This window comes from Cherax quadricarinatus, chromosome 4 (assembly GCF_038502225.1).
Source record: "Cherax quadricarinatus isolate ZL_2023a chromosome 4, ASM3850222v1, whole genome shotgun sequence".
Taxonomy (NCBI): Eukaryota; Metazoa; Arthropoda; class Malacostraca; order Decapoda; family Parastacidae; genus Cherax; species Cherax quadricarinatus.
The window spans coordinates 53,669,479-53,682,432 of NC_091295.1; the positions used below are offsets into that span (position 1 = coordinate 53,669,479).

The following is a 12,954-nucleotide window of genomic DNA, read 5'->3' on the forward strand; positions in this document are numbered from 1 at the left end:
AGACCCCACACTGGATCTTCTTGATGGGGGTTTATATAGCCAATGACAGCTTATGCTCTGTTGAGCCCTGCCTCCGGGCACCTTAGGTCTTAAGAAACCTCGTCCAAACTGGACATAACCTGACTTGAGGAGATGCACTTTAAATATTGCTGATGTGCCTTGAGGCACATCAATAGGATCAATAGGATCAAACCGTTCATCAGTGAGTAGGAGTATAGGAGACAGAGACCAGAGGAGACAGATGCCAGACGAGACAGACCGGAGGAGACAGACCAGAGGAGACAGAGGCCAGAGGAGACAGATGCCAGACAAGACAGACCAGAGGAGACAGAGACTAGACGAGACAGACCAGAGGAGACAGGCCAGAGAAGACAGAGACCAGAGGAGACAGAGACCAGAGGAGACAGATGCCAGGCGAGACAGACCATTATTATTATTATAATCAAAAAAGAAGCGCTAAGCCACAAGGACTATACAGCGCTGCGAGACAGACCAGAGGAGACAGAGACTAGACGAGACAGATCAGAGGAGACAGACCAGAGGAGACAGAGGCCAGAGGAGACAGAGACCAGGAAAGTCTGGGAGGACTGAGTCAAGGAAGAGAACCACAGGACGAGGTGGATGGTGAGAGAGGGTGAAAAGCAAAGCCTTATTAATGGCCCTCAGCTGCCCTCCCAGGACCTAGTAAAAAAAATGCTACGGTGATACTGGCAAGATGTGGACAAATACACATTTATGTACAGTTCAGGACATTGAATATAGGAAACATTTTGCCACGAGTGGCTTTAGCCCTTCCACAGAGATAACCAAGAACGAGTATATATAGTGGTAAAGTCAGGTGGTAAGAGGCGAGAGGATAGTAGTAATGTATTGAAGTGCACATAAGTGTCTTTTACCACACCCAGTAAGACGGTCTAGCCACCAGAATTAACACAGCGAGATCAGAAAATAGAAGGACTGGGATATAGTACAGGGAAGCATGTGTCATGCTGGACCCAGCCATCCTTGTAGATGGAAGATAATCGTAAGTAAAAACAACTCAACAATCAGTGCCGTCAGGTGGGAAATCCCTGTTCCTATGTGCCCAGTCCAGGTCAATGCACCCTTCATGGCGGGGCCAGGGAGCCAAGTGGGATCTTTCCATTCTTGTTGGTGAATTAAGTGCAATTATTTTGTTTTGGTGGGTTATTAAGGGCCAACACTGATGACGCTTTATTGAACCCTACATCTCAGAGTCCAGGGAAAAAGTCCTTAAAGGTGAGAATGAGAAAGAATTTCCGGAAAGAGAAATGGTAAGGTTAAATTTCCAACTTAGATTAGGTGGCTCCCAGGCCTCTTAGTCTGTGAGCAACATGTTTGTACTCCACCAACACCGAGATTGGTGTGGTTGGGCATTAAGAGCCACCAAGGTGTAAGCCGTGTTGAGCCCAACTCCCTACTCCCGGGGTTAATAAGAGCTACCACAGTTCTTCTTCTTCTTCTTCTTCTTCTTCTTCTTCTTCTTCTTCTTCTTCTTCTTCTTCTTCTTCTTCTTCTTCTTCTTCTTCTTCTTCTTCTTCTTCTTCTTCTTCTTCTTCTTCTTCTTCTTCTTCTTCTTCTTCTTCTTCTTCTTCTTCTTCTTCTTCTTCTTCTTCTTCTTCTTCTTCTTCTTCTTCTTCTTCTTCTTCTTCTTCTTCTTCTTCTTCTTCTTCTTCTTTATTTATTTATTTATTTATTTAATAATTTAAACATACATAGAGAGGTACAAAAAAATACAGGTAAGAGCAGCATGCCAAAGCCACTTCTTCTTCTTCTTCTTCTTCTTCTTCTTCTTCTTCTTCTTCTTCTTCATTTACGTTCTTTATTTTAATTTGTACATGATACATATATGTACAAATAAATGCAATGGTTAAGCGTACATGCCAAGAGCCCCTTGTATGCAGAGCATTATGGGCAGGCTTAAAATTAACTTAAGATTAACTAAGCAATGATATATTCAGTGGTAAAAATACAGTAAACAAATTACAACATGAAGTACAAATGAGTATTTCAAATAAAAGGCTTCATAGTTGTACAAATTTGTAGTATATTTGATGAGTTACTGAGCATTCAAGTGAATGAAGTATTCTATTAGGTAACCTGGAGTTTACCTGGAGAGTTCCGGGGGTCAACGCCCCCTCGGCTCGGTCTGTGACCAGGCCTCCTGGTGGATCAGAGCTTGATCAACCAGGCTGTTACTGCTGGCTGCACGCAATCCAAAGTACGAGCCACAGTCCGGCTGGTCAGGTACCGACTTTAGGTGCTTGTCCAGTCCCTGCTTGAAGACTGCCAGGGGTCTATTGGTAATCCCCCTTATGTATGCCGGGAGGCAGTTGAACAGTCTCGGGCCCCTGACACTTATTGTATTGTCTCTTAACGTGCTAGTGACACCCCTGCTTTTCATTGGGGGGATGTTGCATCGTCTGCCGAGTCTTTTGCTTTCGTTGTGAGTGATTTTCGTGTGCAAGTTCGGTACTAGCCCCTCTAGGATTTTCCAGGTGTATATAATCATGTATCTCTCCCACCTGCGTTCCAGGGAGTACAGGTTCAGGAAACTCGAGCGCTCCCAGTAATTGAGGTGAAGGTTCTCTGTACATTTTCTAGGTCAGCAATTACAAAAAAAAAACATAGTTTGATAGGGTCACAGTTAATCAGTATTTATTTAGTTGTGGGTGAGTAAGTGGTTTTTAAGAAGAGTCTTGAATTGATAAACAGAGAGTGTTTCTTTTATATTCACAGGTAATGAATTCCAGATTTTTGGGCCTTTTATGTGCATTGAGTTTTTACATAGTGTGAGATGGACACGAGGAACATCAAAGAGATCTGTGCCTTGTGTTGTGGTCATGTGTTCTGTTGAGGTTGGTAAGGAGAAGTTTGAGGGAAAGGTTTATATCCGAGTAAAGTGTTCTATGTATTTTGTCTAATAGGGAAACACTAGTCTCTGTAACTCTTGTAGGTTTTGTTACTGTTGGTAACAACATGCAGTTACTCACAGTGTTTGTGAATTCAGTAACGTGTGGGTCCTGGTCTTGTAGGAGATTTATATTGAAGTCACCTGAGAGTAGTAAGTGATATTTATTCATGTGTGCATCAGTAATCATACTTCCTAGGTTTTCACTAAAACGGCTAATGTTTGACTGTGGTACTCTGTAGATTATCACTGTGAGAGGTTTTCGTAGGTATTTAGATTTGAATTTAGCTATTATATATTCCCCATGTTCATCCCTTGTGCAAGTATTAGTGATACATTCTAGTTGGTCTGAGTAGTATATTGCTGTGCCGCCTCCTCGTTGATCTGACCTACAGTTGTGTATGGCTGTGTAACCAGGAATGGCATAGATGTCTGTAGTATCTGGTTTCAGCCAGGTTTCGGTGAGAGTAATGATGGACATACTGGCATGCAGGGAATTTAGTAATGCTGTAAGGTCATCGTAATGTTTGCTTAAAGATCTGACATTGTAGTTAAAGACAGTTAATTTATTGTTGACTGTTCTGCTGTGTAGTAATTACAGTTGCTGTTTGATTCATTTAAGTCATTCAGTAAGAGGTTGGTATCAGGATCAATGCTTGTAATCATAAGATTTACAGTGGATCTATAATTAGACTAAAGTATAAGACAAAGTAAATATTCTAAAGCTAAAAAATAGCACCTGAATTATTTTAACAAATGTAAAAATATGAACTAAGTTAGTTCTTTAAAGCTAAAATAAAGGAGACAACATAAAAGGGACTAAAATAAGCAGTGGTGAACAAATACAGTGGTAATCAAATAAGGGAGCTATGGAATATAATATTAAAAAAATGAACGTATTACACTTTAGCACCTGAGAATAACACCTTGATTATTTTAACAATTGTGAATATATGAACTAAAGTAGTTAATTAAAGCTAAAATAAAGGTGAAAATATACAAGGGACTAAACTAAGTAATGGTAAACAAAGTTAAATGGGCAGATAGTCACTATAATATAGTACTGATTTAGGAGTAAGATCTGACTTGTAATATGTAATAAGTTTGAGCAATTAATACCTGGAGTTTACCTGGAGAGAGTTCCGGGGGTCAACGCCCCCGCGGCCCGGTCTGTGACCAGGCCTCCTGGTGGATCAGAGCCTGATCAACCAGGCTGTTACTGCTGGCTGCACGTAAACCAACGTACGAGCCACAGCCCGGCTGGTCAGGAACCGACTTTAGGTGCTTGTCTAGTGCCAGTTTGAAGACTGCCAGGGGTCTGTTGGTAATCCCCCTTATGTATGCTGGGAGGCAGTTGAATAATCTCGGGCCCCTGACACTTATTGTATGGTCTCTTAACGTGCTAGTGACACCTCTGCTTTTCATTGGGGGGATGTTGCATCGTCTGCCGAGTCTTTTGCTTTCGTAGTGAGTGATTTTCGTGTGCAAGTTCGATACTAGTCCCTCTACGATTTTCCAAGTGTATATAATCATGTATCTCTCCCGCCTGCATTCCAGGGAATACAGGTTCAGGAACCTCAAGCGCTCCCAGTAATTGAGGTGTTTTATCTCCGTTATGCGTGCCGTGAAGGTTCTCTGTACATTTTCTAGGTCAGCAATTTCACCTGCCATGAAAGGTGCTGTTAGTGTGCAGCAATATTCAAGCCTAGATAGAACAAGTGACCTGAAGAGTGTCATCATTGGCTTGGCATCCCTAGTTTTGAAGGTTCTCATTATCCATCCTGTCATTTTTCTAGCAGATGCGATTGATACAATGTTATGGTCCTTGAAGGTGAGAACCTCCGACATGATCACTCCCAGGTCTTTGACGTTGGTGTTTCGCTCTATTTTGTGGTCAGAATTTTTGTACTCTGATGAAGATTTAATTTCCTCATGTTTACCATATCTGAGTAATTGAAATTTCTCATCGTTGAACTTCATATTGTTTTCTGCAGCCCACTGAAAGATTTGGTTGATGTCTGCCTGGAGCCTTGCTGTGTCTGCAATGGAAGACACTGTCATGCAGATTCGGGTGTCATCTGCAAAGGAAGACACGGTGCTGTGGCTGACATCCTTGTCTATGTTAGATATGAGGATGAGGAACAAGATGGGAGCGAGTACTGTGCCTTGTGGAACAGAGCTTTTCACCGTAGCTGCCTCGGACTTTACTCTGTTGACTACTACTCTCTGTGTTCTGTTAGTGAGAAAATTATAGATCCATCGACCGACTTTTCCTGTTATTCCTTTAGCACGCATTTTGTGCGCTATTACGCCATGGTCACACTTGTCGAAGGCTTTTGCAAAGTCTGTATATATTACATATGCATTCTTTTTGTCTTCTAGTGCATCTAGGACCTTGTCGTAGCACTATACAAGTAAAAAAATATAAGGTAGTTGGTACTAGCTAGTAAATGATAGTTCTGGGAATTACACAATAATGTAATTGGTATATACACTAATTGCACCACACAATATAAATGGAACTAAAATAAGTAGTGGTAAACAAAATTAAATGGATAGGTAGCAACAATGAAGAACATTAATTTAGGTGTAAGATTTGACTTGTAACACAAAATTTGAGCATTTAATAACAATTAAAAGAAGTAAAAAATATTTGAGGTAGCTGGTGTTAGCTAGTAAAAAATGCACAATAATGTAATAATAATAACATACACTATATGTACCACACGTATATATGTGTTAAGGACACTTATCTAATCTGTTACAGAAATATCAGCTTTTTTTTTTTTCAAGAGAGCATTGCACTGCTGGCCTTGCTACTGGCAAGTCACAGTCGCTCCTCAAGTAGTGTCCCTGCGATCCCCGTTGGGGAGGGGAACCTCTACCATCTCCACGATGTCTCATCGTGTGAGAATTAAGCCCAAGTCTGCTGTCGTCGATGACGCCACGAAGCTTGAGCTTGCAGCTTCTCTCAACACTTGTCTTCACGCAAAGTTCTCCAAGATCACGTCACTGAAAGGAGCTTTCATCGCCACTTTTCTCGATGATGCTGACGCTGACAAAGTGCTTACACCTACTGCCATGAAGGCCTTAGAAGACCGCGGCTTTCCCATCTCCACGTCACCATACATGCTTGCAAAACGTTCAGTGTTTATGAAACGTCTTGACAGGCTGATCACGAACATGTCCATCCAGGAAATTACGACATCACTTGAAGACCTCAACACCTGGGCCAAGATCGACTCTGTAGTGAAGATCCCCAACGCTTCCTCAATGCTCAAGGTCACATTCCTGGACGTTACCATGGCGACCAGAGCACTGTCTGATGGCCTGGCCATCTCTTACTACTACATCAACCCTCGACAGATTGAACCTGAACGCTTCACGTACATAACACCTTGCTGGACATGTTACTCGTACAGTCACTCTACTGCCGACTGCCACGTGAAGAATAAGAAGATATGTTCCACATGTGGGTCTGCAGGACACGATTTTCGTTCATACACTTCCACTGCTGCTACCACTTGCATCAACTGTAAGAGTGATCACCATACTCTTGCAGCCAAATGTCCAGTGCGTAAGGATATCCTCTCTAAGAAACTGAAGGAAGAAACAAAGAAGTCATCTGGAACCTCTCCTACATACGCTGCAATTGCCAAGATTCAATCTACAACATCCAAGATTCTACAAGCCACTTAACAGTCGTCTCCACCACCTCTCACTACCCAACCTCCACCTGATGATATCTCTACCAAATTCTATTATTGCATGATGTTTGCCCACATGCAAAATGCTGCAAAACCTGGCTCTTTCAACACGACTATCAATGAACTTCTTGCACTCAACAACATGCCATCATTTAACTTCCCTGCAAGTCCACCATCAGCTGAAATTTTGAAAATAATCCCGAAGATCGTCAGTTTTGAAGCGCCAGATGACTTGAAGGAATTAGTAATTGACAACGACGACGCATCCTCTTTTGAATCCTCCAATCAACATTCACCTGATAACATCCAAGACAGCACCACGCCTCCTATTCGTCGATTGGCTCGTCGTGGCGGCGCAAATATCATTCCTTCGCCTCCACTCACCACTACTCAGATGGACCAATCAGAAGCCACGATTCCACCACAGTCTTCTATACACTCTGTAGCGGAGACACCAACATTGAATGAACCTTCAATGCTGCAACCACCAACAAAAACCTCACCAGTCATCGCTCGACGTATTAATACAGAAGACCAACACCGAGATCAATACCTGCACTGGAAAGATATAACTTTTTATACGACTCCTGACCAAGAACCCACCATGAATGTCGACACTTTGTACGAGAAATTACACGACAGAACAGTCAAGTTTACAAGTCGTAAAGGAACCCATTGCTCCTTCACAGCACTCAAGATGACCTTTGACCAGTTACAATCCGACCCAGCATTTCGACCCAAGATTACAAGACTACTCATCGTTTCCTCCCAACAACTGCACAACATAAGGAATGCCTCCAACACTGAAGAAATGATGTAACTCTTGACTCACACTTTAACGACACCTGACCAATCAAGAAGCTAGCCTCCCTTGACCACGCCTCCAGCTTCTGCCAGCCTCCAATCAACATCAAGAATGCAAGATGCAGATAGCTTGCCAGCCGGACGACTGAGTGTTCTCCTGTTTCTTGTGTTGCTGTTTCCCTCTGCTTCCAAGGCTTAGCTGTTGGGTCTAGTCCTGACTCTTCTCTCTTCGACTCAAGACATTCATTCCTCTCACCGTATATTCTTCGCACTGTCCCCACTTGCCCCTCGTCCCTCGTGGGCCCTTACCTGTGAGTCCTGATCTGATCAGCTTTTCTAAGGAAGGTAGAGAAATCATGTTCATTTGAGATGGTGTATTGTTGTCCTGTTGATGTTTTCCTAACTAGTATTTTCCCATCTCGAGTGAAACATTGATGTATTTTGTTTTCCTGTTTAAATTTTTTCAACCTGAACAGAAGGTTTTGACGTTTTCTCGTTAGACACTCGTTGACGTACACTCCATTTTGCATTGTAATTGCTGATTTAATTAGGCTCTTTCTTTTATCATATTTACAGGTGTCCCATAGCTCGGTCGTTAGCACACTCAGCTCACACACTGAGGTCCGGGGTTCGAATCTCCTCCGGTACGGCTGGAAAATATTAGGGGTGTGTTTCCAGAAGACACCTGCTGTCCCTGTCCCTGTTCACTCGTCAGTTTAAAATATGTACCTGGGTGTTAGTCGACTGGTGTGAGTCGCATTCTGGGACAAAACTGACCTAATTTGCCAGAAATGCTCTGCATAACAAGTGGTTTTCTATATAGTAGTATGTCATTGATGTCAGCTATTGTCGTCAGTGGTCAGTCGTCACGTGAGGTCACAGACCCTGAGCTGCTTTGGGGATTAGTGTGGACGGTTACAAAGCATGGCTTGCTTCTGCAGTGTTTTAAAAATTGAGGTTGGAGAGTTGAAGGAGGAGGTCTTGCTTCTCCAGGAGGAGATTAGGAGGCTGAAGGTCCACCTCAATGGGTCTGGGAGAGAGTGTGAGGTGGCTGGAGTTGTGGGGAATGAGGCTTCTAGCAGTGAGGTGCAGTCTGTCTCTCGCTGTGAGGAGGCTGTAGTTGGGGAGGTAGCAACGGCTACCAGCAGTGAGGTGCAGTCCAGCACCTGCTACAAGTCGCGAGTGGTTCACAGTAATGGAAGGCGCATCAGAGTAAGGAAAGTTAAGAGTGAAGATCTGAAGGTAGGAAATCGCTTCTCTGTTCTTCAGGATGAATGTACTTCAGTGGCCAGTGAAGGTAAGGGTACTACTGCCCCTGCTAATGGAGGTAAGCGCATTCTTGTGGTTGGTGACTCGCAGGTAAGATATATTGACCGTGCTTTTTGTAATAGGAATAAGAAGATGAGAGATAAGAGTGTGCTTCCCTGGAGCTGGTGTTGGGGACATTGTCAACAGGCTGGATAATATCATGTCAGGTAATGGGAACAAGCCCATTATCTGTCTCAGTGCTGGTGGAAATGATATTGGGAAGGGTCAGTCGTCACGTGAGGTCACAGACCCTGAGCTGCCTTGGGGATTAGTGTGGACGGTTACAAAGCATGGCTTGCTTCTGCAGTGTTTTAAAAATTGAGGTTGGAGAGTTGAAGGAGGAGGTCTTGCTTCTCCAGGAGGAGATTAGGAGGCTGAAGGTCCACCTCAATGGGTCTGGGAGAGAGTGTGAGGTGGCTGGAGTTGTGGGGAATGAGGCTTCTAGCAGCGAGGTGCAGTCTGTCTCTCGCTGTGAGGAGGCTGTAGTTGGGGAGGCAGCAACGGCTACCAGCAGTGAGGTGCAGCCCAGCACCTGCTACAAGTGGCGAGTAGTTCACAGTAATGGAAGGCGCATCAGAGTAAGGAAAGTTAAGAGTGAAGATCTGAAGGTAGGAAATCGCTTCTCTGTTCTTCAGGATGAATGTACTTCAGTGGCCAGTGAAGGTAAGGGTACTACTGCCCCTGCTAATGGAGGTAAGCGCATTCTTGTGGTTGGTGACTCTCAGGTAAGATACATTGACCGTGCTTTTTGTAATAGGAATAAGAAGATGAGAGATAGAGTGTGCTTCCCTGGAGCTGGTGTTGGGGACATTGTCAACAGGCTGGATAATATCATGTCAGGTAATGGGAGCAAGCCCATTATCTGTCTCAGTGCTGGTGGAAATGATATTGGGAAGGGTAGGAGAGAAGAGCTGCTAGATAAGTACAGGTCAGCTATAGATTTCATTAAGTCTAAGGGAGGGATCCCAATCATATGTAGCATCTTGCCTAGAAGGGGAGTAGGAAATGAATGGTTGTCTAGGGCAATTGGTGTAAATTGCTGGCTAGACAGATACTGCAAGGAACTTGCAATCCCATTCATTGACAACTGGAACAACTTTTATGGCAAACATGATATGTATGCAAGGGATGGGGTACATCTCTCTGGGGCTGGGGTGGTAGCACTTGCAGACTCGATTGAGAAGGCCATTGGTGAAATGCCTATGATTTTAAACTGATGGAAGATAGAGGTATGGGTGTGTGTGGGAAACAAGCAGGTTGCAACACTTGGGTTGGAAACAGTAAATGTATAAAAGGCATTCAGCATGAAGTTATAAATAAAGACAATAGATCAGGTCAGCAAACAAAGGGGGACAGCAGAGGGCAGCAAGGGACTAGCTCCCTTAAGGTTTACTATACTAATAGCAGGAGTGTAAGAAATAAGATAGATGAGCTAAGATTAATTGCAAGTGCAGGAGACATAGATATTATTGCTATAACAGAGACCTGGCTCAATCTGAAAGATAGAGAGATGCCCTCTGAATGTCACATACAAGGCTATAAATTATTCCACACTGACAGGGTCAACAGGAAAGGTGGTGGAGTAGCGATGTATGTCAGAGACAATTTAAATTGTTGTGTTAGACAAGATATTAAATTAGAAGCGTCAGCCACTGAATCTGTTTGGTTACAGCTTCTCGAGGGCCGAGAAAAACTAATTTTGGGTGTGATTTACAGGGCCCCAAATCTTGATAGGGAGTGCAGTAAACTTCTATGGGACGAAATTCGTAAGGCATCTACATACGAAAATGTTGTGCTAATGGGAGATTTCAACTATAGACAGATTGACTGGAGCAATTTGACAGGAAATTTAGAGTCAGGTGACTTTCTTGATACGATCCAGGATTGTTTTTTAAAACAGTTTGTGACAGAGCCAACTAGGGGAAATAACCTCCTTGACTTGGTTCTTGCCAGTAGGGAAACACTAATTAATAATCTTGAGGTTAATGATGAGCTTGGGGAAAGTGATCACAAATCACTCAGTTTTAATATATCATGGAATTCCCCTAATAATGGCAATCAAGTCTCCGTCCCTGACTTTCGCTTGGCTGATTTCATAGGACTGAAAAATTACTTAGGTGGGCTGAACTGGAATGACCTGACTAAGGGTCAGGTAGGTGGTGATGGTTGCCGATATGATGCTTTCCAGGGCATAGTTCTAGCTGCTCAGTCAAATTATGTTCCAAATAGGGAAATCAGATCAAACAAAAATGATCCTAAATGGATGAACAATAGATTAAAATATCTGATTGGTCAAAAGAGAGGCATATATAGGCAAATCAAAAGAGGAGAGGGGCAATTGAGAAATCGATATATTCAGTTAAAGAGAGAAATAAAAAAGGGAATTAGAAAAGCAAAAAGAGATTATGAGGTTAAAGTTGCAAGAGAATCGAAGACTAACCCAAAAGGATTCTTTCAGGTATACAGAAGTAAGATCAGGGACAAGATAGGCCCACTCAAAAGTTCCTCGGGTCAGCTCACTGACAGTGATAAGGAAATGTGTAGAATTTTTAACACATACTTCCTCTCAGTTTTTACACAGGAGGATACCAGCGATATTCCAGTAATGATAAATTATGTAGAACAGGACGATAATAAACTGTGTACTATTAGGGTCACAAGTGACATGGTCCTTAGGCAAATAGATAAATTAAAACCTAACAAATCCCCAGGCCCTGATGAACTGTATGCAAGGGTTCTAAAGGAATGTAAAGAGGAGCTTAGCACACCTTTGGCTAATCTTTTCAACATATCACTACAAACTGGCATGGTGCCAGATAAGTGGAAAATGGCAAATGTGATACCTATTTTCAAAACAGGTGACAGGTCCTTAGCTTCGAACTATAGACCAATAAGCCTAACCTCCATAGTGGGAAAATTTATGGAATCAATAATTGCCGAGGCAGTTCGTAGCCACCTTGAAAAGCATAAATTAATCAACGAATCTCAGCATGGTTTTACAAAGGGGCGTTCCTGCCTTACGAATTTATTAACTTTTTTCACTAAGGTATTTGAGGAGGTAGATCATGGTAATGAATATGATATTGTGTATATGGACTTCAGTAAGGCTTTTGACAGGGTCCCACATCAGAGACTATTGAGGAAAATTAAAGCACATGGAATAGGAGGAGAAATTTTTTCCTGGATAGAGGCATGGTTGACAAATAGGCAGCAGAGAGTTTGCATAAATGGGGAGAAATCAGAGTGGGGAAGTGTCACGAGCGGTGTTCCACAGGGGTCAGTGTTGGGCCCCCTGCTGTTCACAATCTACATAAACGACATAGATGAGGGCATAAAGAGCGACATCGGCAAGTTTGCCGATGACACCAAAATAGGCCGTCGAATTCATTCTGACGAGGACATTCGAACACTCCAGGAAGATTTGAATAGACTGATGCAGTGGTCGGAGAAGTGGCAGATGCAGTTTAATATAGACAAATGCAAAGTTCTAAATGTTGGACAGGACAATAACCATGCCACATATAAACTAAATAATGTAGATCTTAATATTACGGATTGCGAAAAAGATTTAGGAGTTCTGGTTAGCAGTAATCTGAAACCAAGACAACAGTGCATAAGTGTTCGCAATAAAGCTAATAGAATCCTCGGCTTCATATCAAGAAGCATAAATAATAGGAGTCCTCAGGTTGTTCTTCAACTCTATACATCCTTGGTTAGGCCTCATTTAGATTATGCTGCACAGTTTTGGTCACCTTATTACAGAATGGATATAAATTCTCTGGAAAATGTACAAAGGAGGATGACAAAGTTGATCCCATGTATCAGAAACCTTCCCTATGAGGATAGACTAAGGGCCCTGAATCTGCACTCTCTAGAAAGACGTAGAATTAGGGGGGATATGATTGAGGTGTATAAATGGAAGACAGGAATAAATAAAGGGGATGTAAATAGTGTGCTGAAAATATCTAGCCTAGACAGGACTCGCAGCAATGGTTTTAAGTTGGAAAAATTCAGATTCAGGAAGGATATAGGAAAGTACTGGTTTGGTAATAGAGTTGTGGATGAGTGGAACAAACTCCCAAGTACCGTTATAGAGGCCAGAACGTTGTGTAGCTTTAAAAATAGGTTGGATAAATACATGAGTGGATGTGGGTGGGTGTGAGTTAGACCTGATAGCTTGTGCTACCAGGTCGGTTGCCGTGTTCC

The 12,954-nt window shown here is 42.7% G+C and overlaps 1 protein-coding gene across 7 annotated transcripts in view; it reads right to left on the reverse strand.

Moving 5' to 3' along the window:
- LOC128684504 (ATP-binding cassette sub-family C member 12) overlaps nucleotides 1-12,954 on the reverse strand; it is a 359,115-nt gene that overhangs the window by 59,116 nt on the left and 287,045 nt on the right. The window lies entirely within an intron of this gene.